General features: G+C 44.7%; 1 protein-coding gene across 1 annotated transcript in view; it reads right to left on the bottom strand.

The window, feature by feature from the left end:
- gcgrb (glucagon receptor b) overlaps nucleotides 1–14,846 on the bottom strand; it is a 34,333-nt gene extending 19,487 nt beyond the window's left edge. Inside the window, exon 1 of the mRNA XM_066659631.1 lies at nucleotides 14,690–14,846. The gene's annotated coding sequence lies outside the window, so the exon portion shown is untranslated. The remainder of the gene's footprint in view (nucleotides 1–14,689) is intronic.
- Nucleotides 14,847–15,841: the final 995 nt, after the last annotated feature.

Here is a 15,841-nt window from a genome sequence, read left to right as displayed (position 1 = left end):
GTCATCATTGTATGTTCACTAAGTGAGCTCCCATCCACCGGTGGCGCTGTTTCACTGCCAACACTCCAACTATGAGTTAATTACTGGCAAAGAGCAACAAAGTTTTCTGTTGGTGAATACGACACACACACAACACACTGGACACAGTTTTCAGTTAAGTTTAGGGTAAGAGTTGTGTTTGGGATTGGTTTATTGTTACAGTTAAGGGTAGGGTTAGGGTAAGTTCAAAGGCTCCTTTATATGCAGGGTTGCCAGATATTTACATCTCATTCATACACAATTTAGAAATTCTGTGCAAACTCATTTGCCCACTTTTGTCCATGCTTGATTTAACTGAACACACTTTGTGGCTCCAAGTGAAATCTGTTATTTATTGGTATGTTCTTTTACAAAATTTAAAAAGAAATTAAAATTAATTGTAGTTCTAATCTTGTTGTAATCCTGTGGTTACCATGCTCTTTTATATGTATATTGAAAAAAATGAAAGCACTAAATAAATAAATGGACAAATCACCTTTTCATTATGTATCTCATTCACGTGCCATGCTGCACATCTCTTGCAGTACCTCAGCACCCCTCACATTAGGAGGCGCTGTTGTGATCCAACCTTGGCGAGGTAGAAGGTCACCACATCACATGACCTTTGCCCTATTTACCCTTTACTGTACCCATCTCCAGCTACACAAAATAAAGTGAACGAGTCAAAACACTCATCCATCGCTATGACTCTAACCATAACACATTAACGAGTATAAAAATATAAACTGAAAATGCTTATAACAGCTCTTTTAGAAAATACTGTGTACACTGCTGTAGTGTGTAGTGCGACTCTAAGGTTCATCTACATGGCTGCACTTACTATGTTTTTATGAAGGTGTGACCGCAGTGTCCTTCCCATCTCTGTAATCTATCCTAAGATTTCTTATCTCACACAAGTTAGTCAAAGCTATTACAGCCGTCTTCTGATGCACTTACATCCCTCCTCCTCCAAAATAATTCCACTCCAAAACAATTCCAAAGTAGGGCTATAGATGTCCACACTTCACACCATCGCGCTTATCTTTACACAACCTGTCTAATGAAGACAAAAATGGAGGGATCAACACGTTCAGAAAAGATGGAGGGAGGAGAGGACGAGAACGAAATTGAATGGACAGAGAAAATAAGCCCACTGAGAGCGTTTAAACACGCCGTATAATGAGCTGATTAGACTGAGTGTCCAGTCAGAGGGGCTATTAATAATGTATTCACTCACCCCACACACTTGTTTTCATGCATTGTAGGGACATTTTGTAGACTAGTGCTCTACCTCTTACTAAGCAACAGGTTTGGCGTCCCCACAATGTAATATATACCTGCTATATACAAACACACATACACACCCTTTCCCTCTTGGGAAGCAGCCAGACACTTAACTCCAGATTTCACTACTTCGTATTACATCTGTCCACAATACAGTGTTACTCTTATGGTCAGTGATTGTTTTCATGCATCGTGGGGCCATTACATAACTCCAGATCTAATCTTAACACATCTTTTCCAAACATAGGACACAACAATGTATGAAAACCATCACTGACCATAAGAGTACAGCGTGAATTCAGACATAGGTTTAAGTTTCCACCATGTGATATACACATGGTGTACATACACACATACACCCACACAGACATACATAGTGGGGACTTTGAATGGACTTTTCTTAAACATAATCATAACTGTTACTAACCAAACTCTAACACTGACCCTGACCCTAAACCCCAACCCTGAGCCCAGTGTAAACCCTAACACTAATCCTGACCCTAAACCCCAACCCTGAGCCCAGTCTAAACCCTAACACTAATCCTGACCCTAAACCCCAACCCTGAGCCCAGTCTAAACCCCAACCCTGAGCCCAGTCTAAACCCCAACCCTGACCCTGACTCTAAACCCCAACCCTGAGCCCAGTCTAAACCCTAACACTGACCAGCTTATGGTCCTAAGTCCCCTCGAAGTAAATGTGTCGAACTAGCATGAAATCTGGTACACACACACACACACACACACACACACACACACACATACACACTAAATCAGACCGAGTCTCACACAGAGTCCAAGACCGAGTCCCAGACCCAGTCCCAGATCGAGTCTCACATGGAGTCCTAGACAGAGTCTCAGCCAGAGTCCCAGACCAAATCTCACACCGAGTCCCAGACCGAGTCTCACACAAAGTCCCAGACCAAGTCTCACACCAAGTCCCAGACTGAGTCTCACACTGACTCCCAGACCGACTCCCAGACAGAGTCTCACATCGAGTGCCAGACTGACTCCCAGACCAAGTCTCACACCGAGTCCAAGACCAAGTCCCAGACTGAGTCCAAGATCAAGTCTCACACTGAGTCCTAGACCGAGTCTCAGGCCAAGTCCCAGAACGAATCTCACACCTACTCCCAGACCAACTCCCAGACCGAGTCTCACACCGAGTCCCAGACCGACTCCTAGACCAACTCCCAAACCTAACTCCCAGACCGAGTCTCACACCAACTCCCAGACCGAGTCTCACACTGACTCCTAGACCGACTCCCAGACCCGGTCTCACACCGAGTCCCAGACTGACTCCCAGACCGACTCCCAGACCGAGTCTCACACCGACTCCCAGACCGAGTCTCACACCGACTCCCAGACCGAGTCTAACACTGACTCCCAGACTGACTCCCAGACCGGGTCTCACACCGAGTCCCAGACCGACTCCTAGACCAACTCCCAGACCTAACTCCCAGACCGAGTCTCACACCAACTCCCAGACCGAGTCTCACACTGACTCCTAGACCGACTCCCAGACCCGGTCTCACACCGAGTCCCAGATTGACTCCCAGACCGACTCCCAGACCGAGTCTCACACCGACTCCCAGACTGAGTCCCGGACCGTCACTGTAGTGGTGCCCTCAGAGCCGGGGCCTTACAGGATCACAGCAGACTTTGTGCAGTTGTAGATTTGATCGAGCATCTGTTTCGATTGCAGACTTTCCCTTTCCTCCTGAAGCCTGTAATATTAACCAGCAGAGGAAACCCACACACACACACACACACACACACCACCCTCATTGGAGAGAGAGAGAGAGAGAGAGAGAGAGAGAGAGGGGGGGGGGGGGGGGTAAAGAGAGATAGAGAAATAGACAGAGAGAGAGAGAGAGAGAATGACAGAAAGAATGAAAGAGAAAGGAGGGGGTGTGGAGGGGGGGGTGCTGAGGACTTCCAGAGAACTCAAGTATCTATAAATCTATGAAAGTGTGTGTGTGTGTGTGTGTGTGTGTGTGTGTGAAAACATCTGTATAAGGAAGAACACCGGGACAATGTCCAGCAGATGAGACAATGTCTCATCTGCTGGACATTGTCCCGGTGTTCTTCCTTATACAGATGTTTTCACACACACACACACACACACACACACACACACACACACACACACACACACACACAGAGAGAGATTTATAGACAGTGGAGTTTCTTAAGAACAGTGTGAAATATTCATTGGGAAAGACATTGTTTATTAAGAGAACAGGGGGATCATGGAGGGGCAGCAGAACGGTAAAAAACAACCCTCCTCCACCCCACACACACACACACACACATGGAGACCATGCTGGATGGAAGAATATATTTGTTTTCATACAAAACAGCACAGAGTAAACAAACACATACGACAGCAGACAAACAGGTCTGTAAACAATAAACAAATAATCACATTAATTTACTCATCATGGCTTTACACACGCTTCTATTCCCACTGGAGGACTTTACAACCAGACATCTACAGTGGGTGTGGCTTTTTTTACTGTGAGGGGGAGGGCCTCGCTAAGCCCCGCCCCATCCATACACCCTTGAAATGCATTATCGCCCGTATGAATAAAACCACTGACGCTAAGGCCAGCATTCTCAGATGGGCAGTGTGTGAAGGTCAGTGCACAGCATACAGGCTGCTGCCCATACACACGCGTGCGCACACACACACACACACACACACACACACAATCTGTCATAAGCTCAGAGCTTAGAGTATATTTCTCTATATGTTATATTCAGTTCTAGTCTAAGCTCTCAGTTCTTCATCACAGTCCATATCTGGACAGTAGAGTCCCTGTGGTCAGAGACTGACCAGTGATGGAGCAGAGGGAGGCTGAGCAAGGCATAACACACACTCTAGATGGTGTTTCTAATAAAGTGACCAGTGCGTGGAAAATTAGTGGTGGGGTGATATAAGAGACTGTGTGTGTGTGTGTGTGTGTGTGTGTGTGTGTGTGTGTGTGTGTGTGTGTGTGTGTGTACCATAACTGCAGACTGGACGCAATGGGACTCCTCTTGTTAATTTTTTTGCACTTTAGGCTGTTTTTGGAGACTTGTGCCTGAATGACCACACACACACACACACACACACACAATGTCAGGGAATTGCTTAAACACGCAGATTAACGCTGGGTCATATATCATTGAAATATGATCTTTCATCTGCGTCTGTGCAGACACAAAACACTGCAGATTAGCACTGCTGATACTGAGAGAAGAACAGCAGGGGCTGGGTAAAGATATTTAGACCACATTATATGACACACACACACACACACACACACACACACACACACAGGTGTTAAAAGCTCCACTCGCTTCTTGTGTGTAATGCAATCTCATTGGCCAAGGGACAGATGCCATAAGTAAATGGGTGATAATTGTGAAGCAACACCAACCCCAGCCTCCACCAAGAACACCTGCACCTCCACAGCTTCACACCCACTCCTGGGTTAATGAGTGTGTTCAGACCCACCACTGACCAACAGAACAGGAGGCTCTGAATGAGACTGAGCCCACCATGCTCAAAGAAATGTGTTGGATAGAGACGTCAGACAGACGAAGTCCCCCCAGCACTGGGCCATTCAACTCCAACCCCTGCTTTCACACAACCCAGCATCATCTGACTCACTGATGACCTTGTGGCTAGCATCAAACCCACCACAGTAGTGTTCCTGGAGGTAAAAAATGGGGATACAGTGCAGGGTCAGGCTGGTTTTCGTTTACGGAGCTCTACTCAGAGAGCACTGTATGTCCCTCATCTCCATTATCCCCTCTATGACTTGCGTCAAAGGGCTTTTCTCCCAAATTCCACCCCGGTAAGTGAATTATCCCGGGGAATTTAACGTCATCAGTGTGGAGCCAGATCCGATCGCTGGAGCGCCTCACTTCCCTAAAGACCTGCAGCGTGTAATGTGCCAAAGTAGAGTCTGTTAGACTTCAATTCACTGCACTAAAGCACTCAGCAGCACACTCTGAGAGCCCTTACCCAGGCCTTTCATCAGTGGTCAGCTCCTGACCACACACACGCGGTTGGCTGGGGTCCACCACACCGCTAACATCTGGACAACAGCAGCCCTGGGGCCAGAAACTGAGCAGTGATAGATGAGAAGAGGAGAAAGGGTAGGTAGGTGTTTCTAATAAATCAGCAAAGAGTGGGGCATATACAGAGGCTGTAAAAAAAGGGCCTGGAAGCACAAAGTAGACATTTCCAATAAAGTGTCCAGTGTTTGGCTGTAGATGTAGGTGTTTCCAACAAAGTGGCAAGTGTTTAGCTGTAGATGTAGGTGTTTCCAATAAAGAGGCCCGTGTTTGGCTGTAGATGTAGGTGTTTCCAATAAAGTTGCCAGTGATTGACTGTAGATGTAGGTGTTTCCAATAAAGTGTCCAGTGTTTGGCTGTAGATGTAGGTGTTTCCAAAAAAGTTGCCAGTGATTGACTGTAGATGTAGGTGTTTCCAATAAAGTGGCCAGTGATGGGCTGTAGATGTAGGTGTTTCCAATAAAGTGGCCAGTGATGGGCTGTAGATGTAGGTGTTTCCAAAAAAGTGGCCAGTGTTTGGCTGCAGATGTAGGTGTTTCCAATAAAGTGGCCAGTGATTGGCTGTAGATGTAGGTGTTTCCAATAAAGTGGCCAGTGTTTGGTTGTAGATGTAAGTGTTTCCAATAAAGTGGCCAGTGATTGATTGTAGATGTAGGTGTTGCCAATAAAGTGTCCAGTGTTTGGCTGTAGATGTAGGTGTTTCCAAAAAAGTGGCCAGTGTTTGGCTGTAGATGTAGGTGTTTCTAATAAAGTGGCCAGACTGAGACTGAATATAGTGACCAGTGATGGGCTGTAGATGTAGGTGTTTCCAATAAAGTGGCCAGTGTTTGTCTGTAGATGTAGGTGTTTCTAATAAAGTGGCCAGTGATTGACTGTAGATGTAGGTGTTTCCAATAAAGTGGCCAGTGTTTGGCTGTAGATGTAGGTGTTTCCAAAAAAGTGGCCAGTGTTTGGCTGTAGATGTAGGTGTTTCTAATAAAGTGGCCAGTGATTGGCTGTAGATGTAGGTGTTTCCAATAAAGTGGCCAGTGTTTGGCTGTAGATGTAGGTTTTTCCAATAAAGTGGCCAGTGATGGGCTGTAGATGTAGGTGTTGCCAATAAAGTGTCCAGTGTTTGGCTGTAGATTCAGGTGTTTCCAATAAAGTGGCCAGTGTTTGGCTGTAGATGTAGGTTTTTCCAATAAAGTGGCCAGTGATGGGCTGTAGATGTAGGTGTTTCCAATAAAGTGGCCAGTGTTTGGCTGTAGATGTAGGTGTTTCCAAAAAAGTGGCCAGTGTTTGGCTGTAGATGTAGGTGTTTCCAAAAAAGTGGCCAGTGTTTGGCTGTAGGTGTAGGTGTTTCTAATAAAGTGGCCAGTGATTGGATGTAGATGTAGGTGTTTCCAATAAAGTGGCCAGTGTTTGGCTGTAGATGTAGGTGTTTCAGATATAGTGAACAATGATGGGCTGTAGAAGTAGATGTTTCCAATAAATTGGCCAGTGATGGACTGTAGATGTATGTGTTTCCAATAAAGTGGCCAGTGATTTACTGTAGATGTATGTGTTTCCAATAAAGTGTCCAGTATTTGGCTGTAGATGTAGGTGTTTCGAATAAAGTGGCCAGTGATTGACTGTAGATGTAGGTGTTTCCAAAAAAGTGGCCAGTATTTGGCTGTAGATTTAGATGTTTCGAATAAAGTGGCCAGTGATTGGCTGTAGATGTAGGTGTTTCCAATAAAGTGGCCAGTGATGGGCTGTAGATGTAGGTGTTTCCAATAAAGTGGCCAGTGTTTGGCTGTAGGTGTAGGTGTTTCCAATAAAGTGTCCAGTGTTTGGCTGTAGATGTAGGTGTTTCCAATAAAGTGGCCAGTGATGGGCTGTAGATGTAGGTGTTTCCAATAAAGTGTCCAGTGTTTGGCTGTAGATGTAGGTGTTTCCAATAAAGTGCCCAGTGTTTGGCTGTAGATGTAGGTGTTTCCAATAAAGTGGCCAGTGATTGGCTGTAGATGTAGGTGTTTCCAATAAAGTGGCCAGTGTTTGGCTGTAGATGTAGGTGTTTCCAATAAAGTGGCCAGTGTTTGGCTGTAGATGTAGAAGTTTCCAATAAAGTGGCCAGTGTTTGGCTGTAGATGTAGAAGTTTCCAATAAAGTGGCCAGTGATGGGCTGTAGATGTAGGTGTTTCCAATAAAGTGGCCAGTGATGGGCTGTAGATGTAGGTGTTTCCAAAAAAGTGGCCAGTGATGGGCTGTAGATGTAGGTGTTTCCAATAAAGTGGCCAGTGATGGGCTGTAGATGTAGGTGTTTCCAATAAAGTGGCCAGTGGTAGGTTGTACATTAGGTGTTTTCAATAAAGTGGCCAGAGAGAGAGAGAGAGAGAGAGAGAGAATGCATTCAGTGAATATGAAATAAAAGAGAACAGAAAGACAGATGAAGGCCAAGGCCAAGGGTGGGATGACAGAATAATGGAATAGAGAGAGAGAGAGAGAGAGAGAGAGAGAGAGAGAGAGAGAGATAGAGTAAGAAACAATGGTATAAAAAGAGAAATGGAAGAGGAGCAAGGCCAAAGTTGGGAAGAAAGGGCAGGAGGAGGATGGAATAAAGGGTGAAGTGAAAGATAAAGAAAATGAAGGAGAAAGACGAGATTAATGGAGAGGTGAGAGAGACACAATGGAGAAAATGGAGGGATGCAGTGATAAAGAGGAGTGAATGAAGAATGAATTGGACATGGTTTAATGATAATGGAGCAATAGAACAGAGTGATAGCAGTTATTAGAGAGAGAGAGAGAGAGAGAGAGAGAGAGAGAGAGAGGGGTCCCTGTAACAATCCAGAAAAGTTGGGACAAAGAGAAGATAAAAATGAAAGTTGATATTCACTTTTTCAGTCTTTGTGGCCGTGTCTCACTGTTTTGGGTCAAATCAGCTCCAAAAGGACATTTCTCAGAGCAACACTCCAACGAAGCTCCGTCATTTCTCCGTTTACCATCCACAGCACTGCGGTTGAACTCCAGACAAACCTCAGTCTGAGTCGGGCAGGGCACTGCTGTTCAGTCTGACCTTTCAGCCCTCAGACAGCAGTGCAGGAGGACGATCATTGGAAACAGAACCTGAGACTGAAACTCACACACCTCTGTGCAGAGTTCTCTGGAGTCCACACTGAGCTGGACTGAGACGGTCAGAATGAGGCCGTGAACCTGCTGTGCTCAGACGGGTCCGTGTTTCAGCTTTGAGTTTTGTGAAAAATGGGTGGCGAGTTCTCGGTGATGAAGAATGAAAGGGACCATCCTGACTGTTATCAGCAACAGGTGCCGAAGTCAACGTCTCTGAGGGTACTGAGTGTGTGTGGGTGTGGAGAGGGGTGCGGATGTTCATAAGTGACCATGGCATGGATGATTTACACATATTTGAAGGTGAATGTATACATTTTAATTGTGAATTTAAATTTTTAAGTAGTTATTTTTTCAGTTTTTCTTGAAATATTGTGAATTTCATCCCGAAAATCATTACATTACAAATGTGTCCTTGAAATTTTGTTATGAATTTAACCTCTAAATTCTTTATTTTACAAATATTTTCATGAAAAATTAAAAAAATTCATATTTATTTTGAAAATAACTGGTTTATTTATTTGCTTCAAACGACTGATCCGTGAAGTGAAGAGTAGTGTATTCTGTTTTCCAGTTAATTAACCAAATTCAATCAGACTTGCCAATTAGAGAGAGAGAGAGAGAGAGAGAGAGAGAGAGAGAGAGAGAGAGAGAGAGAGAGAGAGTGTGTGTGTGTGTGTGTGTGTGTGTACCAGATCAGAAGAAAGAACCATGTGTTGTGTCAACAGACCCAGCAGACTGGAACAAAAATGATGTTTCTGAACTCATTTCTGATTGTGTTTGTGTGTGTGTGTGTGTGTGTGTGGGACAGAGTGAGGGCAGTAAAGAGAGCAGCTCCAACTTGTCATCAGTAAAGTTCTCATTTCTTTAGCCTCACACTGACCCCGAGGTTCTAACGGCGGTGAGGCTCCACACTCAACCAACGACTTCCCCACAGCAACTACAGTGCGGTCAGGGGAGGCTCATGGGAAATCTCCTTCACTCATCAATCTAGCTGTCAATCATTCTATCAGTTTTGTGGATCTGTAATAACTGTGTAATTGCTCAGTAAGACTGCATTCACAGTTACAGATGGATTACGGTTGTAATGTATGTATTATTACATGTAACTCTGTGGACGTTAGTGTAATCAAAGTTGACCACATTCACCTGTGTCTGAAACGTCCTAAATGCCATCTACAGACGTGACGCAGAGCTCTGGGGGAGGGAGGGAAACGGACGCTAGCCAACATCATTCTGAACACCGGCAGTGATTCGAAATGTTCGGTTGCAGGTCGCTTCTCATCAAACCCCTGCCTCTAACACCGTGTCCCGACTACTGACCAATCAGAAAACAGCTTGAGGCCTCAGCTAAAATGGAGAAGAGTCCTAGACACATGTCATCAGAGTGCACACGTCACAAACGGAAATGGAGGTCCGTCAAACTCCACAAACCTGTTCAGTCAGCTGTAATGATTGTTTATTTTATGCTTTTTTGTTTCAGATACAGCCTTCCTTGGACAAATGGATCAGTAATGACGCTCCTGTTGCATCTTATTACAATGTTATTATGTTACATAATATTAAATATAAAACAAATAAACAATAGACTTGTGTATTTTATAAGCTCAAGGTCTCTGCTGGACAAATTAAGTTAGTGCAGGTGAAGGAATGCCAAACTAAGAGTGAGTGTGTGTGTGTGTGTGTGTGTGCAGGTCACAGGATAACAAGCCCAGGTAAGATAAACACAGTGGCTACATGTTAGCTATAACCATGGCAACAACACGCAAATGAGATCCCGAGAAGCAGGGCGAGGTCAAGTTGGATCAACTGGTTTTGACATCAGATGAAACAAATGCTTTGATCCAGGTGTTTATATAAAAATACACACACACACACACACGCACACACACGATACCTTGATTCTATTCCTAACCTTCAACAAAAGTACAATCAACACTGAATCAACATGAATCAAACCCAGCTCAAACTCACCCAAACGACTCTCTGAATCACTTAGTGCTGACTAATGGAACGGTCACTGCAAAGAGCTTAAAGGTCACAAGGTGTGTGCTAGTAGGGTATAAGGCTGTGGAGCTGGAGTGTCAGACTTCAAATCGTCTTCATGGTTGCCATCAAACACTCACCGCAATGTTTCCACATAATGTAAAGCCTTGACCAACGAGCAGAGGCCGTTACAGGCCACATGTGGATAGCCTTCATTTCAGAACCTACTCAAAACTCTTGTCCAGGGCGGCTGGGGGTCAAGCCAGTCCTCTGTTTGTTCACGTCCTTTAAGCTTCAGGTCATGGGCCTGGGGTTTACAGCGGTCAAGAGAGTCTCGCTCAGCACTGGCCACTGAACCCCGACCTGTGAGGGAGGAGACAGGAGTGGACCGAGGGCAGGGTCACTGAGATAGTGGAGGAGGAGTTCAACAGAAGAGGAGGAGAAGATAATGTGGCAAGTCACCGATCGACACTCATTTTCAATAAAGAAGCCAGGGATCAATGAGCGCTTGTGTCCAAAACAGAAAACAAGATTTAAGGGGGTTGTAAAGACCGCCTTAAAGGAGGAAGAGGACTCAGGGTGAAATGCGGATGCCACAGCTCTCCATTAACCCCTAGTGGTCCAGATACTGTTATATTGTTTAACAGTTAATTACACTAACTAATATATAATGTGATATATTCACAAGCTTGTAATAACTATGTATTAACTTTATAATTAATACGTAATTACACAATTTTAGATATTTTAAATTTAATAGAAAATAAATATAGCTATGTTTTGCTTAAATGTTTTTTATTTAAATTATAAGAAATAAAGGTGATGATTTATGGCTGATATTTATTTATTTAAATTTTCTTTTAATTTCAATAAATAAAAAAATTCCAGGAGAACACAGTTGCACTGCTCCACTGCTTGGTATCATGTGCTCATGTGCAGCTGCTCCAGTGTGGACATGCTATTGGTCAGTGTTTGCCAATAATGAGCACGTCTGAAAGTAACAGAAAGGGCCAATTACACGTGGGTACAAACATTTGGACACGGTGTGCACTGCTGATGTGGAAATAATGTGCACTCTAGATGTTGTGTTGTTGTGTGACTGGGACTCACTGAGTAAAGCCAATCAGAATTGTTCAAATAACCACACCCACCAATCAAACGTTGCAGCTGATAAGCCAATCAGGATTGAGCTGATAGATGATGGAAAATGAAAGGCCTTTTGGGGTCGTTTACAGCTGGATAGTGTGGAGAATCCGGATGTCAGATAATCACCATTTAAAATCAATAATTCACCCACACACACACATTCCAACAGCATGAGTTGGTGGCCACCTGGGAATTTGAGTGAAATATTTACACCTCACGCTCGAGTGTGTGTGTGTGTGTGTGTGTGTGTGTGTGTGTGTGTACGACTCTAGAGTCCACCAGCACACACACTGTGAAACAAGAACACCCAGTAAGTTTTCTGTGCTCTGCCTAAGTCAAGAAACACAGGATGAAACGAGTTGTAATAATTCTGCTCCGCTTCTGACGTCAGATGTTCAGAGACTTTAGAATTGTCCCGCCCCCTCCTCTGAGTCTGTCCAATCACAGTGCTGGACCAGTGGTTATATGAGAGCGCAAAGATGAAGTTAAAACAATGTCGTGCAGAGAAATAAGAACACTGAGAACGAGGACAGAGAATAAATAGAACTGAGCAAAAACGGCTAAAAACTAGAGCTTCTGCTCCTTGCTCCTCACTGCTGTGCACTCGGGGTCGGGGTGAACAAGCGGCTCGTTATCACTTAAAGGAACAGGAGCTGAAAGCAGGCGTTCTGAACAGGGCTGTTTAGACAGGTGTAGAAAGAGAGAGACGGAGAAACAGAGTGAGAGAGTCAGACAGAGAGAGAGAGAGAGAGAGAGAGATAATTTTATACTTGCATGTTTTTTTTTTAATTTAGGTAATATGCATTTTGATTTTGAATCACAATCAGACCTCCTCTCTCTCTCTCTCTCTTTCTGTCTCTCTTTCTCTCTCTCTCTCTCTCTCTCTGTCTCTCTCTCTCTCTCTCACCCACACACACAAAATGAGATGAGTTAATGATGTTGAATAATTCATGCAGTGTGTGTAACCTGACACTATTACAGCAGATCTACTGTACTGTGTCATCTATAAGGGTCAGTGTGTTAACCCTCGGGACAAAATGACCACACACACACGCACACACACACACACACTCCAACCCCATTCAGTCAAAACAATTGTCTGCAGAAGAGCGCGGGAGAACCGCCCACTGACTCATGCAACGTCCAACAGAGCCAATCAGACACAAGCTCCTGATTTAAGAACCACACACTGACTCCTCCCATATAACGTCCAACAGAGCCAAATAGAAACAAGCTCCTGATTTAGGAACCGCCCACTGACTCCTTCCATATAACATCCAATAGACCCAATCAATAGACCCAAAACCTTCCATAATGTCCAGCGGTTTCTAGACTGCAACCCATACAGATTGATCCACACAAAGCCGTTTGTGTTCATGGAAACGGCAGCGCCCCCTGCAGTTAATTTCCACTGTGAGCTCCACTGTGAGTTCCATTTCTATTGGTCCCTTTATCCTGAATTGGAACACAATGGAGATACATGATTTCCTGTCATTGATTGAATGGAGCAGACCCTCTGTGTAAAAGCAAGGTCTGGTGGGAACTGCCCCTTTTCACTGATATTTCTGACTCATTCACCTTGAACAGGTCTCACTCTTGTCTTATAATGGCCCTTATCTCCCTCGTCCTCCTGCACCCCCCCACCCCCGCCACGCCATTACACGACTCATAGCACAACCTCCGAAGCGTGGCCGTACATACATCTCTTTTTATGAGTCTTGAAACAGAACCACGATCTTCCAGCTCTGGCCCTGAGTCCCGTCTGACAGACGAGTTTACGTGTTCCAGTAGCTTAAGAACGAGCCACTGGGCTTAACATCACATGACCAGGAGCTGAGGGGGGCTTTAAACTGTGTCTTTGAGGCTGGGGTCCTTTGTGTACAGAGTAGTCTCCAGGTGAATTCCTGCATATTTCATTAAAAGGTTTTGTACAATGTGTAATAAATATATTCTGCACATAAAATGTGTATGAAATACATTCCTGGATGACACTAGAAGTTCTGCCAGTGTGAAAAATCCACATTAAAACCTCCCCCTACTGCACTCTTCTGCTTTTCCGTCTGGTAAATTTGGTCCTGGTTCCTGGAAACGGGTTCTTAAATAGTCCCTGTGCTGATTGTCCAGAGAGAGTCATCACACTACTACACACACACATACACACACCAACAGGAATGTCTCGCACCTAGATTTTCCAAACTTGGACATTCAAAGAGAATCAAGGCTCATAGCCGCATAGGATCAGCACTGCCACACAGCAACCCCCCCCCCCCCCTCCCCCGTCTCTCTCTCTCTCTCTGTCTCAGGTAAATAGCTTTTACAGCTTTACTTTCAATGGATTATTGAAGACAATTGTTGCTGTTGGACAGGTCTGTGACCTGCACATATTCCTACAGATTAGTAACACACACACATACACACACGTTTTTATGAATTGTGTGCCATTACATAGACTTCCATTCATTAAGTGAAGACTAATAATTCACAACTACAACCAGCCTAACATTAATCCCAACACTTAACCCTAAACCTAACCCAACCAGAATGGCGTGCTGTCCGCATAAGGAAGACAAGTCCCCACAATGTGATATATGTCTGTACCAAACACACACACACACACGGGATTATTGACCACTCACTGTTGTCAGACCCTCCATTGAACTGAACTCCATGCCAACGCTCTGCAGAACACAGGTCAATAACTTACACATGCACGCGCTTACAGATCACTTACTGTGGTCAAACAACACCCCCAACACACACAGCACTGTCTACACACACACGCACCATGTGCAAAGTTTGGGTACCCCCTGGTCAGGTGACGCGTTGCCTGATTTTCTGAATGAAAATAAATGACCACGTCCTCCACGGAGACCACGCTCCCGTTCAACTGCAGCCTACACTCGCCGTTTCCCTAACGACAACGCGGCTCGCGCAAACCCTAATGACAAGCTTTCTGTTTGCGCGTAACTTTGAAACTCTGCGCGGACCTGAGTTCCGCGGTTCTCCGACAGAGCCCTGACTTTCACGCGCTCGGCAAAATATCAGCGGGACCGGGAGTGCCCAAACTTTTGCCCGCGCACGCCCACAACCTCCAGTAACCGAGTACCTGAAGAGCGCGCGCGCTGCGGGTCCTCCTCGGGCTCATCGTCCTCTAAAGTGCGCAGGAAGGCGCTGGAGAGCGGCAGACGTCCCCCGAGTGTCCGCAGCAAACTCGTAATCCAGCACTCGCCGGGACTCACAGGGTTAAAACGCCCCTCGCGCGGTTAACTGTGGCGCAGCTGAGAGTGATCAGGGAGCTCTGAGCACGAGAGCGGCTCTTTACACCCCCTCCCCCCCACCTTCATACACACACACACACACACACACACCCCTTTAGGTTTGCTGACGTCAGGCAGACTGACTGGCTTCAGTTTTACAGATCAGTATCAGCTCCAAAATTGCCATTAATCATCCAGAATACACACACATATACACCACACACACACACCCAATAATACACACACCTGGAAATCACTCTTGACCTATTTTTAACTCTCTAGGTCATGGCCCCACATCAGGCATAACTGAAACTAAATTCCTGAAATAAGCACTGCCCCTAAAATATCTCCTGACTGTTGATGATGTGTATAATTGAGAAAATGTTGGATTAACAGACACTGTCGGATTAACATATACGGAGTCAGATTAACAGACACAATGTCGGATTAACATATACAGTGTTGGATTAACAGGCACAGTGTCAGATTAACAGACAGTGTTGAATTAACATATACAGTGTCGGATTAACAGACAGTGTCCGATTAACATATACGGTGTCAGATTAACAGACACAGTGTCGGATTAACATATACAGTGTTGGATTAACAGGCACAGTGTGGGATTAACAGACAGTGTTGAATTAACATATACAGTGTCGGATTAACAGACATAGTGTTGGATTAACATATACTGTGTCAGATTAACAGACACAATTTCAGATTAACATATACAGTGTCAAATTAACAGACATGGTGTTAGATTAACAAATACAGTGTTAGATTTACTGACACAGTGTCGGATTATCAGACACAGTGTCAGATTAACAAACACTGTTAGATTTACTGACACAGTGTCAGATTAACAGACACAGTGTTGGATTAACATATACAGCATCGAATTAACATATACAGTGTCGGATTAACAGACACAGTGTTGGATTCACAGACACAGTGTCGGATTAACATATACAGTGTCAGATTAACATACACAGTGTTGGATT

Source organism: Hoplias malabaricus, chromosome 2 (assembly GCF_029633855.1).
Source record: "Hoplias malabaricus isolate fHopMal1 chromosome 2, fHopMal1.hap1, whole genome shotgun sequence".
NCBI classification, from domain to species: Eukaryota; Metazoa; Chordata; class Actinopteri; order Characiformes; family Erythrinidae; genus Hoplias; species Hoplias malabaricus.
This window is presented reverse-complemented; position numbering and strand designations above follow the sequence as displayed.